Source organism: Podarcis muralis, chromosome Z, assembly GCF_964188315.1.
Source record: "Podarcis muralis chromosome Z, rPodMur119.hap1.1, whole genome shotgun sequence".
In the NCBI taxonomy this organism is placed as follows: Eukaryota; Metazoa; Chordata; class Lepidosauria; order Squamata; family Lacertidae; genus Podarcis; species Podarcis muralis.
Window position 1 is genome coordinate 19,722,953 of NC_135673.1, and position 26,005 is coordinate 19,748,957.

The window sequence follows — 26,005 nt, forward strand, 5'->3', positions numbered from 1 at the left end:
TGCTGCCCCTGCTGGTTCAACATCAATATAAAACACTCTTGGGTGGAAGGTCCGCGGCACATTTTGTTTCAGCTGCAGCGAGTTAGGCTGCAAAAAAAAAATGGTTATAGTGGATGCTGCTTTGCCACCCATCCAACGTGCAGCATGGTATGTAGTCAGGAAGATGATAATCCAGACATTCTTGTGCTCAGATGGCAGTGAGGAGAGCTGGTGTCCAAAAGCTTGTTGACTTGAGGGTCAGAGATGATGACACTCTGGGAAATCTTTCTGTACATCTGAGGAAAACAGCTTTCATTAACCCTAGTGCTTCATCCCAATTGGAGCTAATAGACTCAGTGATATTTTTGTAGAAAAAGAGGTGCCGGAACTCACCATGAACGCCTCCCTTGTTCTCTTAGAATAGCAATTATGTCCACCTGAGGGGGCCAGAACTGAGTTCTGGCTTTAAAAAAGCCCTGGATAGACTGGTCTCACTGAGTATAGGAACCTCCATTGACATGTAAACTTCCTTCAGAGGAACTAAAGCAAGTCATTGATGAGCCCATGCAAATTCCACAGTGGCCCTGTCATACTCCATCTGTAGAGAGGTGTGTGAAACAAGTCACAGAGGCAGCAGGCAGGGTGTATACACATGAGAAATGTAAGGGCTACATCAGAGGTCAAGAAGAAAGTTGGCAGCTGATGTCCAAGCTAATGTTGTATACTTAGTGGGATATGTTTTATGCATATTTTTTTATAGTATTATCTGACATTTTCAGAAGGTAAAAATAAAATTCTGTGGTCTTCCGAGAACAGTTTACGTGCTTTTTAATCCAACATAGATTTACCAAGCTAAATGCTGTCTAATCACAAAAATAATAGCAGATTTGAACTCCTGACACTCAAAAACATTTTTTAAGACCCCACACTGAAATTAGCAAAAATTAAGCTTCACCCCCTAAAATGACCTGCTCTACCCTGACATCTTGTCTGCCACTACACCACCCTCTCCTCCTACTCTTAAGAAACTGAGCCTGCTGTTTGGAGGAAGTTCCAAGCTGGCACTAAATAAACTCCTCAGCAGTACACACACACACACACACACACACACACACACACACACCTTATAATTAGAAATCCCTGCTCTGCAATTATTCTACTTTCCAAAGTACAGCTGCTTCCTGCTCATTATCAGGTTAAGGAACTTCTTCTGATAGAGACACCTGCATTAACCCTGTAATTAAGAGGTAGATCACCCAGGGATTGCTCTCGGCACTCGCTCTTAGCCACCCCTGAGCCTGGAAGGAACTCTGGGTGAGAGGAGCAGCAACGACACCTTTTTGGTGCTGGCCTTTCACAATGTCACAGAGGTCTCCCCCACACTGAATGTCATGTTGGTGAAAAGGTCAGCAGTCACAGAATCATATATGTCATAGAAATGTGGTGTTGGAAGGGTCCCCAAATGTCATCTAGCCCAACCCTCTGCCCTCCGTCCAGTGAATGTAGTCCAGGGGATGGGGCTGTCTGTCAGCTTCCTGCTCCTTCCAGCAGAGAGGAGGATGGGTAGAAAAAGTAGAGTCAGTTAACTCTGCCCACCCATGACTCTGGCTCCACCTATTGCTTGGCTCCCTATCTTCTGCCCCACTGTTCCAAAGAAGCACCAGCTATCCCTGCAAATATCGTATGCTCAGGTTGTATATATGAAATCTGTTCAATTCACTATATTATAGTTGCAATACCCTGCAGCGCCCCCTAGGCTTGGTGCTCAGTGTGGCAGAACCAGTCGCGTTGCCCTGTTCTGGTTCGACAGAAGCGGCTTAGTCATGCTGGCCACATGACCTGGAAGCTGTACACCTGCTCCCTCAGCCAGTATAGCGAGATGAGTGCCACAACCCCAGAGTTGGCCACAACTGGATCTAATGGTCAGGGGTCCCTTTATCTTTTTAAGGAGAGCATGTGGACCCATCCTCAGAAGAGGTGGGGAAATTGACCTTCTGTGGGTGCTGGAGAGAATGGAACGTGAAATAAGATCTAGTCATTTGCAAAGCTATAATTTCAAAGCAAGCTGCTCTTGTAAATGATCATCCATTTCTCTCCCACTCAGAAGTCTTCAGTGTCATCTATCGCATAAGGAAGGAGGGACAATGCCAGATCAGGAAAATTATCTGTGGGCAGGAACGGATGTTTTAGCGCCAGCAAAGAGCTCCATCAGTCTTTACATTCTCAAGCTCAGTAGATTCTAGAAAGAGGAGAAATGATAAGAGCATCAGAAATGGTAGAGTTGGTAGAGTCCACCCAACTTCTGCTTGAAACCTCCAAGAAAGGAGAGTCCACCACATTCTGAAATTATTTGCACAGCAATGCCCTTAGATTTTTCAAAAAATCGTATGTGCGTGTGTAACCACAATTTATGTAGGTAATATTGGAGGATCTTCAAAAGAGGTCAGATGCCATTCTTCTACTGTTGGCAATTGTTGTTTCCACAACGACAGAAGTTATTGGAATATGCAGAAATAGCTAAATTAACGGGTAGAATTTGACAACAGGGCGATGAAACATTTCAGAAAGAATGGGAAAAATTTATGGCGTATATAGGAAAAATAAGGTGAAATAGCGAAACCAGTAGAAATGAAAAAACCCCTCATAATGTGAAATACAAAGAAAATTATCAGATAAGAAAAATAATAAGAAGCAAAATGTATAATGTGAGTAATGTAAATAATAGTGGTTGTAAATGAATACAGACAGACAACAAGAATTGTATATATAGATGGATTTATTTGTTTTTGGACATATCATGGGCAAATATGGAAGAAGAAAAGCAATAGATAAAATGGATGACAACAATGCGGAAAATTTTAGATATGATATTAAAATACCAGAAGAAGGAAGGAAGGAAGTCAGCTCTTAGGAGCAAGTATAAATGTAAAATGTAAAACAATATTTATATGTTGAGTATGTAACTGAAAAACCAATAAAAATCATTATTAAAAAAAGAGGTCAGATGGCCACCTGTAGTAGTAGTAGTACCCAAGCCGGGTGCCTGGAGAGTGGCCAATTTCTCTGATAAGGCTTGATTCCGACAAGTAGTAGTAGTAGTAGTAGTAGTAGTATTAACAACGACATCATCATCAACAACAAATTTCTTATACCCCGCCCATCTGACTGAGTTGCCCTAGCCACTCTGGGCAACTGTCAGGGATTCATTAACTGCATTGCAAGAAGGTTGAGCTAAAGAATCCTTGAGGTCTGTTCTAGCCAGGGGCAGTGCCTCCCATTTTGCTTCACCATCTGTCCTTATGTGTGATATGGTGGCAACCATGAAGCTTCAGTAGCAGTGCTGGCTGCAGGCAGGATCTCATGTTGCAATAACTCATGCATTCCCCCAGTGCTGCTAGCGGGGGGGGGGGGGCAGGACCTTGAGGGGGACACCACCTCAGGCTCCTGCTACTCAGTGTGGCTGCCTCATTTCGCTTCATGGGTTGGATGACCTTGTTTCTAGCTCTATAGTTCTATAATTCTATTATGCCACAAAGGTTTTCCAACAGAGGTCGGGTGATAACCTGTCAAGCATTCTTTAGTTCAGACTGTCCCGGATTCAGAAAAGTAGTCCCAGTTTCTGAATTTGATCCCAGGATGTCCTGCTTTTCCTTAGGATGTCGCTATTTTCATTGGAGAAATGTTGGAAGGTATGGAGTTAGGCAACCCCACTCCTCTGGTTTGCCAGAAGCGGCTTAGTAATGCTGGCCACATGACCTGGAAGCTGTACACCGGCTCCCTCGGCCAATAAAGCAAGATGAGTGCCACAACCCCAGAGTCGGTCACGACTGGACCTAATAGTCAGGGGTCCCCTTTACCCTTTAAGTCAAGGAAATAAGTAACTATACAACCTTTAGAAGACATCTGAAGGCAGCCCCGTATAGGGAAGTTTTTTTATGCTTAATTTTTTTTATGCTTTTATATAAACTGGAAGCCACCCAGAGTGGCTAGGGCAACCCAGTCAGGTGGGCAGAGTATAAATAATAAAAATGATGATACCAACCTGTCCATATCGTTCTTCAATTGGGGTGCCCAGAACTGGACACAGGACTCCAGGTGGGGTCTGACCCTGGCAAAATAAAGTGGTGCTATGACTTCCCTAGATTTGGACTCTTTAAATGGACTTCTATTGATGCAGCCTAGAACTGCATGAACCTTTTTTTTGCTGCTGCCTCACCCTGTTGACTCATGTTAAGCTGTGGTCTACTAAGACCCCTAGATCCTTATCTCATGTGCTACTGGCAAGCCAGGTGTCCCCCATCCTATATTTGACAACTTATTCCATGTGAATCCTCCTTTGTCCCCAGTCAGTGTGGATCTCCTTTGAGATAAACGCAGAAGGGCTTGATGGTACATTTGCTTCTAGTTATTTGGACATACCAGCCTTCCAAAGCCCTGGGCAATGTGTAATACTTCAGACAATTACATTTTATTTAATAAGGAGCAGTGGACAAGATAAGCGAACAACCCTCTTCTTCGAAGCCTTTAACAACTTGGGAAATTTCCAATATATATTCAAATTGCTCCAGCCACCCGTTCTGCACTCAAGACATCCTTATCACTTCCAGCTGTCAGTGGGGATATAGGTGGCAGGCGATGCGAGGATGGGGCTCTGGGACAGACGACTCCTTTGATCTTCATGGCACCAAATATTAGTGGTGGGAATGGGCTACATGACATGAACTTGTTTCCAAGAAAAATGAATACTGAGTAGCATCAGCAGAAAATCATTTCTCCTGCAAGACTTATCACTCTAGGCCACAAATCCACAACTGACCAAGCACATCCCAGATTTTGAAGGTGAAAGGGACTCCTGGGTCAGCTTCTTATGTATACTGTAGTTCCCAAACTTTTTTTGGTTCCATCAGCTAGTGGTGATTTAGTGGTTAGACGGTTGGCCTAGGACCTGGGAGAGATTAGGATTCAGATCCACAGCCAGCCAGAAAGCTCACTGGGTGACCTTGGGCCAGTCACTCACTCTCAGCTTAACCTACCTCACAGGGTTGTTGTGAAGGTAAAACCAGAAAGAAGAAGAACCATGAACACCAACTTGAGCATCTGGGAGGAAAAGGTGGGATATACCGTATTTTTTGCTCTATAAGATGCACCAGACCATAAGACACACCTAGTTTTTGGAGGAGGAAAAAAAGAAAAAAATATTCTGAATCCCAAAAGCCAGAACAGCAAGAGGGGTCTCTGCTTTTGCTGCACAGTGATCCCTCTTCCTGTTCTGGCTTCTGGGATAGCTGCGCAGCCCGTATTTGCTCCATAAGATGCACACACATTTCCCCTTACTTTTTAGGAGGGGAAAAGTGAGTCTTATAGAGCAAAAAATACGGTAAATATAATAAAGAAATAAAGAAACAAACAAACAAACAAGCAAGCACACCCTACCCTACCCTATACAAAGTAGTAGTCAGTGGTTTGCACTGTAATATAATACAATAAAATTCAAAAGAGCAGCCATTGGTTGCACATTTACCGTATTTTTCGCACCATAGGACACACTTTTTCCCTCCTAAAAAGCAAGGGAAAATGTGTGTGCGTCCTATGGAGCGAATGCAGGCTTTCGCTGAAGCCTGGAGAGCGAGAGGGGTCGGTGCGCACCCTGGTGGAGACCCAGCTCTCCCACCGCTAGCGGAGCGCTGCGCTAATCCCGAAGCTTGGGGCGTGCGGAGCTCCGCACGCCCCAAGCTTCGGGATTAGCGCTCTGCTAGCCGTGTCTAGGCTGCGGATAGCAGCCTGCTTCCCGGAGCGTCGGGCGCCCTGAAAGCAGAGCTCCCGGCGCTTCGGGAACACATCCGCAGTGTGGGGACCCTTGCAGGAGTTCCCCGCAAGGCTCCCCATGCTGCGGATAGCAGCCTGCCGCCCGGCGGGTGGGGCGCCCTGAAGCAGAGCGCCCCTCGCGCCAGGCATACACCCGCAGCTTGGGGAGCCCTGCAGCAGTTCCCCGCAAGGCTCCCCAAGCTGCGGATAGCAGCCTGCCGCCCGGCGCGAGGGGCGCCCTGAAGCAGAGCGCCCCTCGCGCCAGGCATACACCCGCAGCTTGGGGAGCCCTGCAGCAGTTCCCCGCAAGGCTCCCCAAGCTGCGGATAGCAGCCTGCTTCCCGGAGCGTCGGGCGCCCTGAAAGCAGAGCGCCCGGCGCTTCGGGAACACATCCGCTGCCTGGAGAGCCTTGCAGGAGTTCCCCGCAAGGCTCCCCACGCTGCGGATAGCAGCCTGCCGCCCGGCGCGAGGGGCGCCCTGAAGCAGAGCGCCCCTCGCGCCAGGCATACACCCGCAGCTTGGGGAGCCCTGCAGCAGTTCCCCGCAAGGCTCCCCAAGCTGCGGATAGCAGCCTGCTTCCCGGAGCGTCGGGCGCCCTGAAAGCAGAGCGCCCGGCGCTTTGGGAACACATCCGCTGCCTGGAGAGCCTTGCAGGAGTTCCCCGCAAGGCTCCCCACGCTGCGGATAGCAGCCTGCCGCCCGGCGCGAGGGGCGCCCTGAAGCAGAGCGCCCCTCGCGCCAGGCATACACCCGCAGCTTGGGGAGCCCTGCAGCAGTTCCCCGCAAGGCTCCCCAAGCTGCGGATAGCAGCCTGCTTCCCGGAGCGTCGGGCGCCCTGAAAGCAGAGCGCCCGGCGCTTCGGGAACACATCCGCTGCGTGGAGAGCCTTGCAGGAGTTCCCCGCAAGGCTCCCCACGCTGCGGATAGCAGCCTGCCGCCCGGCGCGAGGGGCGCCCTGAAGCAGAGCGCCCCTCGCGCCAGGCATACATCCGCAGCGTGGAGAGCCCTGCAGCAGTTCCCCGCAAGGCTCCCCAAGCTGCGGATAGCAGCCTGCTTCCCGGAGTGTCGGGCGCCCTGAAAGCAGAGCGCCCTGCGCGCTAGGCAGACATCAGCCAGCCCCACAAGCTCGGGGGACAGCAGGGAGGCGCAGCGCCACTATCCCGCTGTTCCTCGACCTGGTTCGGTTTCCCTGACCTGCTTTTGGGGGGGAAATAAAGGGAAAAATTTTTTCCTTTATTTCCCCCCAAAAAAACTAGGTGCGTCCTATGGTCCGGTGCGTCCAATCGTGCGAAAAATACGGTATTCACAATCCAATTAAAACTATTGAGTTTAATTCAACCTAATTGATTAACTTGATCTGGTGATAGCAGCTTCCAAAAGTCTGGGAGACATTTACACCTCCAACACCCTGTTGCCTTTTAGTCCCCCTCCAATAATCCTATTACCACCCCCCAGTGTGGTACTATCCACTTCCAGTGGGCACCACTGGAAGGAGTGCAGAGGAAGGTGAGCAAGGTGAACAAGAGTCTGGAAACCAAGTCTTGGGTGGAACGGTTGAGGGAGCTAAGATGCTTAGAGAAGACTGAAAGGTGTTATGAGAGCCATCTCCAAGTATCTGAAGGGCTGCCAGGTGGAAGATGGAGCCAGCTTGTTTTCTGCTGCTACAGAGGGCAGGACCTGAACCAATGGATTCAAAATGATAAGAAAGGAGATTCTGACTCAACATCAGGAAGAATGTTGGAAAATTCAGGACAGTCAAAGGAAATTCCTTCTTCACACAGCACAAACTATGGAACTCCCTGATTTGGCATAGTGGGATCATCATGTAATCAAATCCAGCAGGATTGCCTGGATTGATGTTTAAAGAGGGGTGGGGGTGGGGAAAGGCACCAAAACTGCAGATGGAAGAAAGAATCCACAATGAACAGGAAGCAAACAATGTACAAGAAAAGTAAGCGAGGTGTGAGAAGAGTAGTTTCATGGGGTGTATATTGTGGGCAAAGAATGAAGTACAGTCTGGTTGGTTTGTTCTTTAAATTACCGTATTTTTCTCTCTATTACACGCAGATTTTTTCTCCTAAAAAGGAAGGGGAAATGTCTGTGCGTGTTATGGAGCGAATGTGGGGGGGGGGGTCCCTGGAGCCGATTAGGGGAGCGCAGGAACAAAAATCAGCAAAAATCAATCGTGCGTTGTGTCCAGAGGGAAACCTGAAAAGAGGAAGTAGTTGCTTTCCTGCATTCTGCCTCAGGGTCTTACTGCCCACCCTCCTCTGTTTCGTTGCTGTGTTTGCTCAAACGGAACAAAGAGCAGGCAAATCCCCTCCCCTCCAGGCAAGCAGAGGGGAAAGCAGAGGTCTTTCCTTCTAATTCCTCTCCGTGCTCCTCGCAGGCAGCCAGAAAACATGCAGGAGGAGAGAGAAAGCTGGCTTCGGTTTGTGGAAACTTTTGCCTTTCTTTCTTCCCTCCCGTAAAATCCCTCTCCTGCTTTCTTAGCCAGCTGCTTCTCTGCACACCGCTCTCTTGTCCCTTCTGCGTTTTTCCTTCACTCCCCACTTAAAATGTAGTTACAAAGCATGGATCCACATGGATCCTCAGGATCTTTGCATTGGGCCACCCCAAATTCACCATCAGATCACATAGCAGCCTGCCCCCCTAAAATCACACACCCACTGTTGCCTGGGGCTGCAATGGTGCAAAAACGTGGTTAAAAAGCATGGATCCACATGGATCCTCAGGATCTTTGCATTGGGCCACCCCAAATTCACCATCAGATCACATAGCAGCCTGCCCCCCAAAAATCACACACCCACTGTTGCCTGGGGCTGCAATGGTGCAAAAATGTGGTTAAAAAGCATGGATCCACATGGATCCTCAGGATCTTTGCATTGGGCCACCCCAAATTCACCATCAGATCACATAGCAGCCTGCCCCCCAAAAATCACACACCCACTGTTGCCTGGGGCTGCAATGGTGCAAAAACGTGGTTAAAAAGCATGGATCCACATGGATCCTCAGGATCTTTGCATTGGGCCACCCCAAATTCACCATCAGATCACATAGCAGCCTGCCCCCCAAAAATCACACACCCACTGTTGCCTGGGGCTGCAATGGTGCAAAAATGTGGTTAAAAAGCATGGATCCACATGGATCCTCAGGATCTTTGCATTGAGCTACCCCAAATTCACCATCAGATCACATAGCAGCCTGCCCCCCAAAAATCACACACCCACTGTTGCCTGGGGCTGCAATGGTGCAAAAATGTGGTTAAAAAGCATGGATCCACATGGATCCTCAGGATCTTTGCATTGAGCTACCCCAAATTCACCATCAGATCACATGTCTGTGGCCACAGCATGAAGCACAAAAATGATACATCCACTGTTTCATTCAGAATTTTCCCCCTTGTTTTCCTCCTCTAAAAACGATGTGCGTGTTATGGTCAGGTGCGTGTTATAGAGCGAAAAATACGGTAGGTGGCTAATCTTTATAACAACCTCAATGTTGCCTTTATATCCCATAGTAAACTATGTTTCTTTAAGGGTAGTAGCAGCACTGATGAATAGCAATCTTGTTTCAGCTTCCAGATTTTTTTTTTGTGGCTGAGTTTTTTAAAGTGTAAATTACTGGTGACATGTCATTTCTATAAGATTTGTTTCAAATCATGTACTTTAATTGATTTTGTAAGCCAATTTCAGTGAAGGGTGCATGTGGTACAGAAATGTCTCACATGCACAAACACTGACAGTGTATATATGTGTGTGTGCTTACCTAGAGTATATATGCACGTGCACACTCATCCAATGTGTACATATATAATGTGTATGTATATATTTACACACATCCTATATCTTTCTCACACCAAAAGTTTTTCTCCCAAGCTAGTAAGAACGTAGTGCATTGGTCTTCCCGCTATGAAATAATGAATTCTCTCTTTAAAGGAGTGAATTAAACCATAAATACATAGAAGGGGGGGGGGGGACGACTATGGAACTCCCTCTCACAGGAGAAATTTATGGTCGCCAACTTGGATGGCTTCAAATGAGGATTCTCCAAATTCATGGAGGAAATGGCTATCAATGGCTACTAGCCACAATGGATGTACTCTGCCTCCACAATTGGAGGCAGTAATGCTTCCGAACCAGTTGCATGGTATCTTGTGTTTGAGTTTCCCATAAGCATCTTTTTGGCCCCTGTGAGAACAGGATGCTGAACTAGATGGTCCATGGGCTTGATCCGGGAGGCTCATCTTATTTTCTCACATTCTTATGTTACAACTCTACAATTCTATCATTCTATAAATGGGTCCCTCTGAAGGGTCTGGGTGAGCTTTGGGTCCTCAATCTTTCCTGACAGTGGTTTCTCCTCCACCCTGTCCTCTGCTGCTCATAAGAAGAGCCTGCTGGATTAGACCAATGGCCCATCTAGTCCCATCCTGTTCTCACAGTGGCCAACCAGATATGGGACTCCCATAAGCAGGACTCTAGTGCAAGTATACCCTCACCTTCCATGGTTTCCAGCATTCAGAAGCATTGCAGAGCATAGTGCTTGTGGCTAGTAGTAAAATCTTCTTTTAAAGCCATCCAGACTGGCGGCCACCACCGCCTCCTGTGGGAGTGAGTTCCACAGTTTAACTATGCATTGCATCAAAAAGAACTAAATCTGAAGTACTCTAAATCTATATCTGAGAAGAGCTGAGCAGGGGGCTAAACTGTGCGAGAACATGATACATCTCTAATTTGAAGAAATGACCCCCACCCAACCAGAGAAATCTAGCTTGGCACATCTGTCCTGTCATGTAAATACTGGAGGCTTTGATCTGAATACCAGTCGCAAAGTCTGCTCCTGCCACTTAGCCGGTCATACAACACAGGCAATTAGCTAACAGCATCTCAGTAAATATTTCATACTTTATAGCAAAAGGCTGTTTAATTTTTCATTCTTTTAAACCAGCTTATGAATGTTTTATGGTAAGGATCTCTCCCTTTAATTTTTTTTTGGGACGAGCTGAATGGACATTGGCATGAAAAGATCCCTACTAAACAGGGGTGCCAACCTGAATATTGAGGGGGGAGGTAAGCTCCGCTGTGCATAATCAAACACAAGATGCTCTTCACATACACCTTTTGAACAGCAATGCCCATCAACTTTTTTTGGGGGGGGCAGCTTCCTCAACTATTTTAGGGGGGACCCAAAGGGACCTTGGTCCCTAAAAGTTTGCTTCTATGCTAGTAAATCAGATCTAGGTATCTGTCCAAATGACTGTCCTCTATGTGTGCTTGCTGCAACTTTCTCTGTTGGATAATAGGCAGGTGTGTTTAGCAGATCTGCCAGACAGGTGGGGTGAAGGTTGCTGTGTGCTGCCTGCTAAGATCTCATAGAATCAAAGGACTGTAGAGTTGGAAGGGGTCCCCAAGAGTTATCTAGTCAAACCCCTGCAATGCAACAGCTGCTGCTTCCTGCACACCCTCCTTTTACTTCCAGGCTTATTTTATTTCTGTAACTGTTCAAAACATTTTCATGAATCATAGCTCAATAACCCCTGACATTCAACTACTGGTTAAAAAACTTCTAAGGAAGGAAAGCCCCCTATTTTAAAAAACCTCCAGTGAGTCAACTTTCTGACAGCAAGAGTTGTCCAAGAGTCAGAGGGCGTACCGAGGGTTCCTTACACCCTTGGCCAGGAGCTGTATTGGCAACCGCCTCCCCACACAAAAAAACTTGCTGTGACAGTGACAGTGTAGTGCCACACACACATGTATGTCATACACAGAAGAAATGAAAAGCAATGCAAAGAAAGAGGCCCTGCTTTACTGCTAGAGCCGTTTCACTTTTGAGAAGCAATATCGCCATTAGAAACCCCTTAAACAATCAGCCAGCACAGGAATCAGCAGCCGAAGCCCCACAAGTAAAACTTGCAAACCACAACAGGTTTCACACTGAGAGACTGTTTGAAACACCCCAGAAGATACCATCCGTTGTCACCTGCAAAGTTAGTGATTTAAGGGGTACAAATCAGCCAGATCCTCCTTCCTGCTCTCCCCACCCCCACAAAAGGGAAGCAATACTGTACCATTTAACCACAGAAGGACTGAGCTTGCTGCGTGAAAGGGCTTTGCGGGATCCAACCACAATGGAAAGTATCTGGTTCTCTCTTCAGCACATCAAAAGCTTTCCTAGGGAGCAGGACTGAAAGAGAAGACCAGAAGCCGAACAGCTGATAAGAGCTTCTTTTTGCTTTTGTGGTCAGTCAGGAGCAGTGGGGAAGAGCCAGGATGCTGCCCTCTTGGCTATCCCTCCAGCAGCCTGCGTCCATCACCGCCAGTTACCTATGGGTGGCTACAGAACATGCCACCCAGGAGTTGGCAGCCCAGTGCCCCCTGGGGCTGCACGCTTGGTAGGGGCCAACCTCACCAACCCCCCAGGTACACCTCTGCCAAGAGTGGAATAGATTCCCTCAGAAGGTGGTGGGCTCTGCTGCACTGCAACGGGTTGGCTTACATAATTCTCGGGTCCCTTCCAACTCTATGATTTGGCAATTCTGTGATTCTCCCTCACCCAATATAATTACAAAATAATTGGTGAGAAAACAGACCCATGGCTGGCATGTTGGGTCAAACAAAAATTCAGCTTTTGCTTCTGTCCTGAAATTCATTACCAAGGGATTCAATTTTTTAAAAAGCAGTTGAGATTTATTGATGCCTTGTTTTCTTTTTCCAAAACAGGAACAGAGAGCATATCTAACCCCCTCCCCTCGCCCTGTCCCACTTACAACCATACCAAATACAGCATATCTACATATCTGTAGATGGGATGCGGGTGGAGCTGTGGGTTAAACCACAGAGCCTAGGACTTGCCAATCAGAAGGTTGGTGGTTCGAATCCCCACGACAGGGTGAGCTCCCATTGCTCAGTCCCAGCTCCTGCCCACCTAGCAGTTCAAAAGCACGTCAAAGTGCAAGTAGATAAATAGGTACCGCTCCAGCGGGAAGGTAAACGGCGTTTCCATGTGCTGCTCTGGTTCGCCAGAAGCGGCTTTGTCATGCTGGCCACATGACCCAGAAGCTGTCTGAGAACAAATGCCGGCTCCCTCGGCCTATAGAGTGAGATGAGCGCACAACCCCAGAGTCGGTCATGACTGGACCTAATGGTCAGGGGTACCTTTACCTTTACATATCTGTACCATATGACTTCCCTTCCAACCTTTTCCTGGTTCCTTTGCTTTTCTACTACTCTGTGTAATCCACATCTCTTTAATCATCCAATTTGTTATCTATTAAGTACTCTATCTGTTTCAGCTCTGCTGGATTTACACGAGACCTGCTTTATTGATGCTTCTTAAGGTAGGACAATTAAGTGTTGACATGCCAAATAGAGTAATTTTTTTTTAAATCCCAGGTTTCCTTCCTAAGACGTAACTAACTTCCTGCATTGACTGAGAGCTGAGATCATAACCAACTTCAAATCAGATATTTGAAGGGCCATCAGGTGGAAGATGGAGCAAGCTTGCTTTCTGATGCTCCAGAGAAGAGGACCAGAACTGATGGATTCAAATTGGAAGAAATGAGATTCCAACTAAACATTAGGAAGAACTTCCTGATGGTAAGAGCTATTCAACAGTGGAACGGGCTCCTTTGGAAGATGGGAGGGTTTCCTTCGATGGGTTGGACTTGCAAATGGGTTGGACTATATTACTCTTGGTGGCCTCTTCCATCTCTACAATTTGCTGATTCCAGTGCCATCCATTACTGAGAATGCTGTGTGTGCGTGCAGACTGAATTAGAAATTAGAATCTAAATACAAACATTCGCAAACAAATCCCCCTTTCATTCCAGAGCTCTATTCACATGATAAGTTAAAAGTGTTCTATTAATGAATTGTATAATAACATCTGAGTGCCGAGGCTGTTGCCTCAATCTGCCCATTTATTCTCTCCTGGTATCAAATTCCACTGACGTCTCACCCTCCTCCACATGTCCAGCTTCCGAGAGAGTGCTATCTTCATTAGCAGAGAGAAACTGATATCGTCCATTAACTGACCCCCTTCCTCTGCAGTGACCCCCTCTTAACAAATTTGCACGCCCCGGGGGAATGTGACACTCTGTGCCCAGGCCCACATGGAAGTCGTCTATCATGACAAACAGGTGCTGCCTGTGTGTGTGTATATGTGTGTGTGTGTGTGTGTGTGTGTGTGTGTGTGTATTCTTTTTTGGGGGAAGAACAAGGTTCCATATGCAGTATTAGTGGAAGATCGTTTTCTACCTGAAAACTGTGGGAGGAAAAATATATGAATCCCTGTGGACCCATGTGTGTGGGTGAACAACAAAAGAATTTGCTGGGTGCCTGGATTCGAAGTGCAGGACTTGTACACAGAGCGTTCCAGTAGCAGAGTATTAAACTCACAAAAATAAGCAGCACAGTGAATGTAGGTTGTCAAATCTTTCTTATCCCATTTACCATGCACCTTTCTTTCTACCCCATTTGCAAGGAACAGACGACACACTGCAAAGTAAGTTAGAAATGCTTTACTTACAGATTCATAGGTTTGATAAATGTGTTGTTCCGTGCAGCTGCAAAGAGAAACACAGGCAGAATATTTCTGGTAGAAAGTACTGTATATAATTCCAAACACATGCTGTAAACTCAAGAGCAAGCTTACGCATGTCCTTCATTACATGATGCAGAGAAAGAGGAAGTTGAAAAGCTTCACTTCCTTGGGAGCATGACCTGAGTCTGTCTAGCAATAAAACTCTGTGGTCCTTAACCATTTCATGCAGTCATGCACAGTTATGCAATCTCCCACAAAATTGAGAGGGGTGCTAATTTCAGGACTTTAAGAGCCTGAAAGATAATTGAAAGAAGGATGTCATTGAATTATAGATGGCAAGGAAAGACGATGGCTTTGGAGAAGAGTTAAGGGGCAAGGGGAGTGAATATTTTGACGGGAGAGATTAAGGCAGTGTTTCCCAACCGGTGTTCCGCGGCACACTAGTGTGCCGCGAGACGTTGCCTGGTGTGCCGTGGGAGGGAGGCGGGCGAGTCGGGCAGCGAGAGGTGGGGCGGCGGCGGCATCTCCTGCTGGATGCAAATCCAAACATGGCGGGCGCCTCCCTCGCTCCTTTGTAGGCGGACCATCGAGAGAGAAAGAAAAGGAGGCGAAAGAGCGAGAGAAGGCGCCTGCGCGGAAAGAGGAGCGAGCAGTGCGCCTGCGCGCCGCGGCGCCCGAGTGCAGTGAAATTCCGTGAAGAGGGGAGGGGGGGCTGGAAAAGAGAGAAAGGAAAGATTTTTCATTTAAAAAAAAAAAAAAAGGAAGAGGGAAAGAAGAGAAAAAGCGGCAGAAGCTGAGGGGAAGGTTTCCGTGAGGGAGAGAGAGAGAGAAACGGGGGGCTGGCGGGACCCCTACTCTTCCGCCACGCGTCGCCCGCCACCACCTCAGAATCTCCTCAGGAGCGGCGGCGGCTGCTCCCCCTCGCCCCCTTCCTCCCCCCCAGCCCCCTCCCAACCCCCGGACGAGGGACGCGAGGCGGCGCCGCTGAGAGGACGGGAAGGCCCCCGGCGGCGGGGTCGGCTCGAGCAAGGAGGGGCGAGCGCTAGCCGGCTGGCTCTAGCCCGGCAAGAGGAGGAGGAGGAGGAGGAGCACGCCGTCGCTTCCACAGCGGCCGCCCCACACTCCCCTCCCCGGGCACCGGCGGGGAGAATGACGGAGCTCCAGTCCGCGCTGCTACTGCGGAGACAGCTGGCAGGTCGGTCCGTCCGTCGGTCGGGGCAAAACACACCACAGCGCAGGCAGAGGCAGGCAGGCCCGTCTCTCCCTGCCCCCCCTCGGACCTGGCCGGCCTGGGGTTTGCACCCCAAACATTCATGTCCACCCCAGCTACACAAGCCACACCTTGCTCTCAGTTCAATCTGTCAAATAACTCACCTATCATTCACATAAAGAACCTAGTCTATCCTCAAAAATCAGAATGTACCTCCTCTCTAGCTTCCCCCACTTCATCTAGGCACTTTCAGCCCTTACTTAACCCACCCCAGCCTGCTTACTCTTCCTTCATTTGCTATAAAAACTAAATACAGAGAGAGACTGAGAGCTGTTGACGAAGAGCTACGTGTGTGTCTTTCTTTGATTCCAGCCAGAATATCAGCTTTGTGTTCAGCCAAACAGGCCCAGGTTGCGCACTGAATAAAGTATTTTATAATTTTTCATATTTCTGTTTACTTACTATTTCATAATAAAGTAATTATAAAATACTTTCTTTGTGTTTATTTGATTCCTATTAAAGAGAGTTACTTTATATATAGTCAATATAGGCACAGAGTTAATTTTTTAAACATTTTCTAATGGTGGTGTGCCTCGAGATTTTTTTCATGAAACAAGTGTGCCTTTGCCCAAAAAAGGTTGGGAAACACTGGATTAAGGGTCCAGGCGTGTGTGCTTGTGCTTCCAAAAACTTGGAAGAGGATGGTTCCAGGAAGCAAATATTCACAAGCAGAATCAAAACTAAGAAAATTAATTTCAATAGGGATGAATGAAAGGTTCCTGCTTAGGCAGGAATAACTAGATACAGAAATATAGAATTGGGGGGAGGGCATGTGGTTTGACAGAAGTCCATGCAAAAAGGATTGAGGGGTCTTAGGAGCCCACAACCTTAACATATGTTGACAGTATGATGCAGCAGCAAAAACAGCTAATGCAATTCTAGGCTGCATCAAGAGAAGCCAAATGTCTAGATCAAGAGAAGTGACAGTACCACTCTATTCTGCCTTGGTCAGACCCCACCTAGAGTCCTGTGTCCAGGGGACTAGGGGTTGGAAAACCAAGCCTTGTGAGGAATGGCTGAGGGAGCTGGGCATGTTTAGCCAGGAGAAGATGAGACTGAGAGGAGATACGGTAGCTGTCTTCAGATATATAAAGAGCTATCCCATGGAAGATGGAGCAAGCTTGTTTTCTCTTGCTCTGGAGGATAGGACCTGAACTTCAAGTTACAAGAAAGCAGGTTCCAACTAAACATCAGGAAGAACTTTCTGACACTAAGAGCTGTTTGCAGTGGGACAGACTCCCTGGGAAGCTGTTGGAATCTCCTTCCTTGAAGTTTTTTAAAGAGAGGTTGGGTGGCCAGGGAGCCCTTTAGCTCTGATTCCTGCAGTGCAGGAGGCTGTAGCAAATGACCCTTCGTGGTTCGTTCTGACTCTACAGTTATATGATTCTATTGTGATTGTGTTTCTGCAGGACATGTTTGCAACATACAAACTCCCCCTTACTTACACACACACACACACACACACACACACACACACAAGCAGCTTGAAAAATTAACCTATTAAATACAACTCTGGGGAGTACAAAGATCTGAAGACCTGTTAAAAAAATGAAAAGGGCCTTTTGTTCAGCTGCCTTCTGCCCTGCTGTTGCATTTGAATAAAATTGTAGCAGGCAAGAAGGGAGACTCAACAAAGGAGGAAAAGGCTTCTGATGAACAATGAAATGAAAGCAGTCTAAAATTCTACAGTATTTTAGCATTCCGGGACTGTCATGTATTCTAGGATTCAACTGGAGATTAAGGGGCTGGCTAGGAAGAATTTCCCACAAGACCTGTGGAGGGAGGGAGGGAATGGGCAAGCATTGGAAGGCCTTGCAGGGCACAAGTGTCACCCGGGAGTAACATGTGCTGGGCTGGTGGTAGCTGGGGATTCACAAAATACTGCCAGCTCAAAAATTCTGAAACCATTACCACAATCTGAACTTCAAACCCATTTCAGATAATGTATTGGTAAATTGCTTGGCCTTAATCTGAAGAAACCAGTGTGGCTGCAAAAGGATCTTACAGATGAGCTGAGATTTAAGAAGGCCATGTATAAGAAATGGAAGAAAAGTGAAATCAAGAAGGAAGAGTATACACCAGGAACCAACAGTTGCATGCTGAAGGTCATGCAGGGCCAAGCTCAGAAATAGTTCAGGATTGCAAGAGAGGTCTAAAATAATAATATAATAATAATAATAATAATAATAATAATAATAATAATACTAATAATGGTTTCTTTAATGGGGTGGGAGAGCTGAAAAAAAAAATCACATCTAGAAACCAATGTGCCCCTTTGGTTTTAGATAGTACATGGGTCTAAAAAGGCCAGAACACAAATTTTCACAGACCTCTAGCAGCTATGGTGGCTCATTTATGAGAAGTAATGTATTTAGGATTAACTCTGAAAGTGTATGCTCAATTCTGACCAATTTTAGCCTCCTGGAGCAAAATATACATCGGGATTACCCCCCACCCCAATCATAGAACCACAGAAACATGGAATTGTAGAGCTGGAAGAGACCCAAAGGGCATCTAGTCCCCTCTCCACTGCAGATATGACCATAAAACCTTTATCCGCCCCTGCCCCCGGATTTGATTTAACAGCATCAAACATGAAAGAAAATAAAATGCTCAGAGTGTACTTCACGTTTCAGAGACAGAAACATCCCTCCCACTGTATAGAGGTCTCATGATTCACACTGTCATTAAAGAAAAATATATATAGATAAACTGTCTCATCTGGGCCTGAGTGTTACATATAATCGAGTGCAAGAAGTATCAGCCACCGTAAGAAATGTACTGTGTAAACAATACATGGAAAATGATGTGTGTCTGCCCAAAATGTGTTCCATAATAATAATAATTCTGCAGACAGAATCATAGAATTGAAGAGCTGGAAGAGACCCTGAGGATCATCAAGTCCAGCCCCTTGCAATGCAGGAATATGCAGCTGTCCCATTCAGGGATTGAACCTGCAAACATGGCTTTATCAGCACTATGCAGCAGTGCACAGCGTGCCAGCTGTAAAACACATACACACACACTTATAGAGGGAGAAAGTGCTGAGCTCAGGGCGACAGGGACTCCAGCATCATGTGCCCCTTATCACAGCACCAGGATGACCCCACAACTGGGTCCCTACCCGCTCAACCCACCCTCCACCAGCCCAGGAGGCAGAGCCAGCTCCCCTCGCTTGCCATTGGCCGCTCCCTAGTGTCGTCCCCCCCCCCCCCGCCCGGCAGTGCTCGGATACTGTCCTGGCACCTGCAGGCCTCTTTTCTAAGCACAAGGTTGGAAGGCAGGGGTAGCATCCCTGGGTGGGGAGTGCGAGCTCCGCAACAACCCCCGGAAGGCAAAAGAAGGCCTAGGAGAAGGCAGCCGCAGCAGATTCTGGGGCTGCTGGTTCAACGCCCTGGGCTGGGAGAAGCAGGAGGCTGGGAGGGCCAAGCCCCCGGGGGAAGGGGCCGGGGCAAGCCGGGCAATGAAGCCATGGCGGTGGAGCTGCCCGGACTCAGCCCTGCCCTGCATCACGGAGCAGCTCAGTCACAGCCGCTGGGCTTTTGCCTCCCGTTCTCAACCCATGGTCTGGAAGAGCAGAGGGGCAGCTGCAGTAGCAGGAGTCACAGCCTGAGGGGGGGGGGCGTGCAGTTTAGGACCATTACTGATCAGGAGGAACCCCTGCTTACCAGAGTCTGGCTGCTGTCCAATCACCTGGCGCGCCGGCGGCTGGAAAAGTGGGGAGGCGGGGACGTCGAAGCTCAACGATTTGTTGCTGCTTCTGTTTCTGGCAGTCGTTAACTGGGGAGGGGGTGATCCTGGACGTTGGGACTCCTGCTGCCACTAGCGACGCTCCTTTGGTACTTAGCTAGGGCCGCCAAAAAAAAAAAAAGGGGGGGGGGAGAAAAAAAGGTCTCAAGGACTGCATGCCGCCCGCGGGCCATATGTTGGACCACCCAGATCTAACGGGATTTGCATTCTGAGCTAATAATGTGGCAACTCCTTTTGCAACAAATCCAGGCAAAGGTCGGCCAGATGCCCGTCCAATTCCTGAGGTCTGCTCACTGGCTGCATTACATTCCGGGGCTCCCATGGTTTTAATGTTTCATTTGCATCTCGCTCACATTCTCATCACTGTTCTGGGAAATCTAAAATGCATCTTTAAAAACCGAGTTACAATAATTTTTGCATATTAGATACCATCATTGGCATATTAAAAACAGTTCTGCATGGAAAACAGTTGGAAGGCAATCTCTCTGGGACCATGCTAGAGTGCATTGAGCAGGCAATGGGAAGGAAATGGTGAGACTCCCAATTATGGAAACAACCAGAGTGGGCAATTTTCAGGGTCTTCCCAATGAAAAAGCATCCATCTCAAAGCATGCAGCAAATTTTTATAGGATAGGCTGAAGCAATGGAAGTCTAGTGTCCAGATTAAGGGAAGAGATACAAATAAAACAGCAAAACAATAATATTATTTATTGTTTATTTATTTCGTAAAATTTACGTACCTCTTGATTGCGAAAAACCTCAAAGCAGTTTACAAAACGATAAAACAATAAAATTGAGAAAGATTCACACCCATAATTTAAAATGGGCATAAGTTAAAATACTAAAAGAGATTAAAATGTTTATTTTTATTATTTACATTTATAGCTCACCTTTTCCTCCAAGGACCTCAAGGTGACACATGTGGTTCTAAATGCCTCTTGGTAATCCCTTCCAGGGATGCGGGTGGCACTGTGGGTTAAACCACAGAGCCTAGGACTTGCCGATCAGAAGGTTGGTGATTTGAATCCCCGCGACGGGGTGAGCTCCCGTTGCTCGGTCCCTGCTCCTGCCAACCTAGCAGTTCGAAAGCATGAAGTGCAAGCAGATAAATAGATAAACCTTCCAGCGGGAAGGTAAACGGTGTTTCCTTGTGCTGCTCTGGTTCGCCAGAAGTGGCTTAGTCATGCTGGCCACATGACCCGGAAGCTGTACGCCGGCTCCCTCGGTCATAAAGCGAGATGAGCGCCGCAACCCCAGAGTCGGCCACGACTGGACCTAATGGACAGGGGTCCCTTTACCTAATCCCTTCCAACTCTCCAATTCTATGATTCAATGATGACCATCTTGCAGCAGAGATGGTGCCATCAGCAATGCAAAAAAAAAAAAAAAAAAAAAAGTGGGAGTCACCTTGGCATTGCAGAATTGAAACTAGCTCCCATCTGGATGTTATGCTGACTCAGCAATTTCATGAAAGATTTTGTGTTTAAAAAGTGAAACATTCAAGTTTTCCCCGCTAAATATTTAAGGCATACATGAGGCTAAAGCACCTGAAGAATGGTCTGTATCTGGTCCTTGTAAGTGAAGCAGAATTGGGGGCTGGAGAGAAAATGATGAGAGCACGTTTATAGAGATATAAGATTATTATATTTTTTTTAAAAAAAAGCCTGCATGGGTGGGGGTTGGACTAGATGACCCTTGGATCCCTTCCAACCCAACTGTTCTATGATTCTATGGAACCTGGAATAACGAATGCAACTTTGTGCTTCAGGACTATAAACTCCGATATACAAAACATTGCCATGGAGCCATCCAGTGTTGCTAGTGTATCTACCGTAGTCTCAGTGAAAAACATAGTAATAGGGGCCTCCCCCCCTGTTGATTGACCTCTTAGGAAATGGCATTGATGAGGCCTTCTGAGGCTGGTTGCTATGGTGGTTGTCAATCACCCATGTGGGTGCTTAGTAGTGCCAGAGCCGCAGGTGAAACAAATACCCTTCATTGTCCTTGCTTCGGATCCTTTTCTCATGCAAATGTCCATTATGATCATGAAAAAAGACAAAAGCAGGCTTGCCTCCAAGAACAGAGCACACGGTTTCAGGTTCTGCAGACAGTATCAGCTGGGAAGGGTCCCTAATGAGCACTACATAGAAAAATTAATGGCACCATCCCTAGAAGAATGCAGGTGCATTCCAGTTTGTGAGACACACATACACACACAATTCCCCCCCCCCCAACAAGCAGAAAGACATTCGGTTTTGCTTTTGCTTTCCCCAGTGTTACCTTAGGCTCTCTTGAAGCCTTATAAATATTCAATCCCTGCTTGTAGAAGTACCATTGGGGCAATCTTCCATTACTGGTCCTCTGTTAAGCATCATAGGATTGTAGAAATGGAAGAGGCTCCCCAGGCTCATCTAGTCCAACCCCGTCAGTGAGAGACTATGCACTCAGCATGGGTAGGGAAGAACCAGCCCCATCATAGAGCTTCAGCCTCCAGTCCAGCAAGAGAAGCAAGACAGGTTCTGCAGAGTGGTGTTGCTGTAGCTTCATGCCATTTACCGTTAAGGTCCTTGGGCAAGCCTCTGTCATTCCCAGGACTGCCATTAGCAATGACAGTGAATAAGAGACAGTTGGAAATCCTAAACTCATGCAGAGTCTGGTTATGGTTCCTGTGTTGTAGGGGGCTGAGCTGGATGAGCTTTAGAGGACCTTCCACCCCTACAACTGATGCGGTCCATTGTACAGTGAATAAATCTTTAAACCACATGGATTCTGGTTGGGCTTCTGCCTGTTTTCCTCTGCACTCTTTTGTGGCCAGGAAGAAACTTTGAGCAAGCCTGCTTCTCTTCTTCTCTCCCCGATGCTTTTTAACATCTTTATGCGCCCCCTTGCCCAGATTATCCGGAGCTTTGGGCTGGGCTGTCACCAATATGCTGGTGACACTCAGCTCTATCTGCTGATGGATGGCCACACCGACTTGGCCCTGAACACACTGACCAGATGCTTGGAAGCTGTGGCTGGATGGTTTCGTGGGAGCCAATTGAAACTAAATCCTTCGAAGAAAGAGGTCCTATGGCTGGGTCGGGATGGCATGGGGATGAGGGACCAACTCCCTTCTCTTGCGGGGCCCAATTAGTGCCATTGCCTTCCGTTAAGAGTTTGGGTATAATCCTTGACGCCTCCCTTTCCGTGGAGGCGCAAGTTACAGCAACAGCCAAGGCGACATTTTTCCACCTTCGCCGCATCAAGCAGTTGGTCCCTTACCTTTCCCGCCCCGACCTGGCCACAGTGATCCATGCGACGGTCATCTCCAGGCTTGACTACTGTAATTCGCTCTACGCGGGGCTGCCCTTGAAGCTGACCCAGAAACTCCAGAGGGTGCCGAATGCTGCAGCGAGGCTCCTCACGGGGTCTCTGCCATGGGAGCATATTCACCCAGTGCTTTTCAAACTGCACTGGCTCCCGGTAGAGTACAGGGTCAGATTTAAGGTGCTGCTTTTGACCTTTAAAGCCCTTCACGACCTAGGACCTTCGTACCTATGGGACCGCCTCTCCCGGTATGACCCACGGAGAGCCTCAAGGTCCATAAATAGCAACACCCTAGTGGTCCAGGGCCCTAAGGAAGTTAGATTGGCTTCAACTAGAGCCAGGGCCTTTTCAACTCTGGCTCCGGCCTGGTGGAACGCTCTGCCTCATGAGACCAGGGCCCTGCAGGATCTGATTTCTTTCTGCAGGGCCTATAAGACAGAGTTGTTCCGCCTGGCATTTGGCTTGGAGCCAATTTGATTCCCTCCCTCTCTTTCTTTTTTCCTTTCCTTCTCCTCCTGCGATGAGGCTACATTTTAATATTTTAATGTTTCAATATTTTAATGTTGTATTTTAATTTTGTTTTTAAGTTGTAATCATTCAACTTGTTTTTATTATTGCTTGTAAGCTGCTCTGAGCCTGGCCTTGGCTGGGGAGGGTGGGGTATAAATAAAAATTATTATTATTATTATCTTCCTTTAAGGTAAAGGTAAAGGGACCCCTGACCATTAGGTCCAGTCATGACCGACTCTGGGTTCCGGTGCTCATCTCGCTCTATAGGCCAAGGGAGCTGGTGTTTGTCCACAGACAGCTTCCAGGTCATGTGGCCAGCATGACTAAGCCGCTTCTGGAGAACCAGAGCAGCACACGGAAACGCTGTTTACCTTTCCCCTGGAGTGGTACTTAATTATCTACTTGCACTTTGACGTGCTTTCAAACTGCTAGGTTGGCAGGAGCAGGGACCGAGCAACGGGAGCTCACCCCGTTGTGGGGATTCATAGAATCATAGAATAGAATCATAGAATCATAGAGTTGGAATAGACCACAAGGGCCATCGAGTCCAACCCCCTGCCAAGCAGGAAACACCATCAGAGCACTCCTGACATATGGTTGTCAAGCCTCTGCTTAAAGACCTCCAAAGAAGGAGACTCCACTACACTCCTTGGCAGCAAATTCCACTGTTGAACAGCTCTTACTGTCAGGAAGTTCTTCCTAATGTTTAGGTGGAATCTTCTTTCTTGTAGTTTGGATCCATTGCTCCGTGTCTGCTTCTCTGGAGTAGCAGAAAACAACCTTTCTCCCTCCTCTATATGACATCCTTTTATATATTTGAACATGGCTATCATATCACCCCTTAACCTCCTCTTCTCCAGGCTAAACATGCCCAGCTCCCTTAGCCGTTCCTCATAAGGCATCATTTCCAGGCCTTTGACCATTTTGGTTGCCCTCCTCTGGACACGTTCCAGTTTGTCAGTGTCCTTCTTGAACTGTGGTGCCCAGAACTGGACACAGTACTCCAGGTGAGGTCTGACCAGAGCAGAATACAGTGGCACTATTACTTCCCTTGATCTAGATGCTATACTCCTACTGATGCAGTCCAGAATTGCATTGGCTTTTTTAGCTGCCGCGTCACACTGTTGGCTCATGTCAAGTTTGTGGTCAACCAAGCCTCCTAGATCCTTTTCACATGTACTGCTCTCAAGCCAGGTGTCACCCATCTTGTATTTGTGCCTCTCATTTTTTTTGCCCAAGTGCAATACTTTACATTTCTCCCCGTTAAAGTTCATCTTGTTTGTTTTGGCCCAGTTCTCTAATCTGTCAAGGTCGTTTTGAAGTGTGATCCTGTCCTCTGGGGTGTTAGCCACCCCTCCCAGTTTGGTGTCATCTGCAAATTTGATCAGGATGCCCTTGAGTCTATCATCCAAGTTGTTGATAAAGATGTTGAATAAGACCGGGCCCAAGACAGAAATCAAGGTAGGCTACATCCACTGTGTTCCCTTCATCTACCAGGCTTGTAATTCTGTCAAAAAACGAGATCAGGTTAGTCTGACATGACATATTTTTCAGAAATCCATGCTGACTATTGGTGATCACAGCATTCCTTTCTAGGTGCTCACAGACTGTTTGCTTAATCATCTGCTCCAGAATCTTCCCTGGTATTGATGTCAGACTGACTGGGCGATAATCATTTGGGTCCTCTCTTTTCCCCTTTTTGAAAATAGGGACAACATTTGCCCTCCTCCAGTCTGCCGGGACTTTGCCTGTTCTCCAGGAATTCTCAAAGATGACTGCCAGTGGTTCTGAGATCACATCTGCCAGTTCTTTTAATACTCTTGGATGCAGTTCATCTGGCCCTGGAGACTTGAATACATCTAAACTAGCCAAGTATTCTTGTACTATCTCCTTAGTTACTCTGGGCTGTGTTTCCTCTGCTGAATCATTTGCTCCGAATTCTTCAGGTCGGGCATTGTTTTCTTAATCGGAGAAGATTCGAACCGCCAACCTTCTGATCGGCAAGTCCTAGGCTCTGTGGTTTAACCCACAGCGCCACCCGCATCCCTTCTCTTCCTTTCTCCAAGGATCCAGCCTTTATGACATTTGTAGGAGGGTATGGTCAATGCAGGACTAAGATATTTCCCAGGCTGGCTTTTTCTAACATAGAAGCTGACTTGCTGCAGTGTGTCTTTCTCCTGGGAACCTGGATCCTGGCACGATGCAGATCCCACAGGTGTTGGCTGCAAAGATTTAATTAATTCTGTGCGGGGACGGTGCAAGGGGAGCCTTAATTGTGGTTAAACAGACATTGCTTAGAAGTGTGCAGAGACATCCTGCTGGTTGTCAAGCAGGAGATTTCTATGCTCCGAATGCCAAAGGTCAGCTCCTCCCCTGACATATGTGACTCCTGATTTCGCAAAGCAGTGCATAGTTAAATTGTGGAACTCGTTCCTGCACGAGGCAGTGATGGCCACCATCTTGTATGGCTTTTAAAGAGGATTCTCAAAATTCATGGAGGAGAAGGCTTTTTGTAACTACTAGTCAGAATGGATAGGCTCTGTCTCTAGAGTTGGAGGCAGCAATGATTACGAATCCCAGCTGCTGGAAAACACAGGGTGACTGCTCTTGTAATGTATTGCATTCATATCCCACCCTTTTCTCCAAGGAGCTCAAGGTGGTGTGCATGGCTCTCCCCTTCCTCATTTAATCCCTACAAAAACCCTGCGAAGGAGTTTGGGTTAGAGGCAGTGAACAGCCCCCAGTGAACTTTATGGCTGAGTGGGGAGGATTTGAACCCTGATCTCTGCCAGGTCCTAGTCATTTAATCCCCTCAACAACCCTGCAAGGTTGGCTAACAT

At 47.4% G+C, this 26,005-nt stretch overlaps 1 long non-coding RNA gene across 1 annotated transcript; it reads right to left on the reverse strand.

Annotated features, from left to right (window-relative positions):
* Positions 1–790: 790 nt before the first annotated feature.
* LOC114589555 (uncharacterized) lies at positions 791–19,444 on the reverse strand. Its single transcript, XR_003704691.2, has 4 exons — positions 19,268–19,444; positions 14,315–14,351; positions 11,856–11,971; positions 791–2,218 (listed from the first exon to the last, which is right to left on the reverse strand). It is a non-coding gene; the product is annotated as an uncharacterized LOC114589555 (long non-coding RNA).
* Between the last annotated feature and the right edge of the window lie 6,561 nt (positions 19,445–26,005).